Source organism: Morone saxatilis, unplaced genomic scaffold, assembly GCF_004916995.1.
Source record: "Morone saxatilis isolate NCDOM2014 unplaced genomic scaffold, NCSU_SB_2.0 Contig0, whole genome shotgun sequence".
Lineage (NCBI taxonomy): Eukaryota > Metazoa > Chordata > Actinopteri > Moronidae > Morone > Morone saxatilis.
The window spans coordinates 20,261,908-20,263,787 of record NW_023339650.1 but is presented as its reverse complement, the minus strand read 5'-3'; positions in this window follow the sequence as shown (position 1 = coordinate 20,263,787).

Below are 1,880 nucleotides of genomic sequence, written 5' to 3'. Positions count from 1 at the left end.
TCTTCTCACCCATCACGTCTTTCTATCAATGACCGCAATGGTGGTGAAGACAACAACTCCCATGATCCCACGCTGCTTCACCACCTCATCTAACTTCCTCTTTTCTTACTGTAGCGGCAGAAGTTACGTATTGTTGCACCTAAATAAAACAACTTTTCTTTAAAGCTGCATTAATACATTTCTGGCCACTTGGGGGCAGCAGAAACAAGCTGTAAAAACAATTATCTCCTCATTAAGTGTTGATGTGAACTTGTTAGCAAACAGTAAACACATTTACTCATCCAGCAGACACAGAACAACATGACCACCGCATTGAGTCCTGTTTGTGTCCAATATTCACCTGGTTAACTGTAAATCATTCAGTATTTTTCCACTAAAACAGCCAATTTAAGGACTTCGATTGAAGGTAGATTACAGAGATTTTAAACAGAAAAGAAAATTCTCATCTTGGAAAAACTTAAACTTTAGCATGTTTGTTGTTTTTTTACTTTGTAAATGAATTACAGCTATATAATTTATCAGCTGTGTTCATTTTCTGTCAGTTGACCGTTCGAGAGGTTGTCAAACTGTGAGGCGCCTCCTCGGGGGGGTGCAGGAGAGTTCAAAGGGGAGAGGGAGAAAGGTGAGGCAAAAAATAGTGCACAAAGCGTATGGGGATTAAAAAAACGAACCCACTCTCTGAGTCATAACTCAATCAAACCTTAACACACAGACATCATACACATATTTTTAGATTCAGTGTGAGTTAAACTTTCTGAGAATATATATATATCATCCTCTCTGATGTCCGACGTCCATAAATCTGCTTAGAAATGATAGAATAAACTGCAGAACTTGCCTGAGAATCATCAGTTTTCCCTCAGTATTAAAGTAATCCAGTGCTAACAGGAAGTGCTAACAGCTCATTCAGCGTACTCTTAATGCCACTTTGCCAAAAATGTAAACAAATACAGGCTAAAGAGAAAACGGGGCTCAACAGTATATTTTCTGTTTACATCCCCTGGAGCATTATGGGAACTATGGCTCCAAAGCTTATTGCATTATTATCCCAGACACAAACATAAATAAGTGTGATAAAATCCCTTCGTATTAACTGATTAAAAAAGCTTCTCTTTCAGATAAATGAGGCTCAAAATGCTCCAACGACGTGGTTTGGTTTCCCTCAAACACTAATTCAATCTGGGTTTATGATTTTACAGCAAACTTAAATAAATATTGTTTTTAAACGAATCCTTGTTGGTGCGACTCGCTCTTAATGTGTGTCGTCGTTTTAGTCTCAGCGTCCTCTTCGCTAACGCCGCCTGGCGTCAGTCCGAGGTTTAAATAAAGTTTCTCCACATCCCTCCATGTGTCATCGTGTCTGATTCTCTGGTTTCTGATCGCAGACGGATTAAATGTGACCACGGAGTTACATTCCTGCTCGTTTCTGACTGAATTAAGAAAAAACTTGAAGCACGCAGCTGTGCAGCGGAAACTCACACACACACACTTCGTGTTGTTGTTGTCGTCGTCGTGGACATCAGGACAGATGCTGCTGGCTGGAGAGAGGCTCAGCTGGGAGGCATTAGACGGCTCAGAGACAGGACAGATTGTGTGTGTGTGTGTGTGTGTGTGTGTCCTGTTCAGGAAGTTCAGTCGCTGTCAAAGTTCACGTCAACAGGACAAAAGGACACGAGTTCAAATCTACCAGCTTAACACACAGCTGGTGCTCTGTGTGTGTGTGTGTGTGTTTTATAGAGACAGATATAATGTGTGCGTGTTTGTGTCAAAGTGGATGTTGTGACTTGTCTTTAAAAGTGTGTGTGTCTGTACATGTGTGTTTTAGATCTGCGTGTGTGTTGTTGTGTGTGACGGCTCTACAGGGTGTGTGTGTGTGTGTG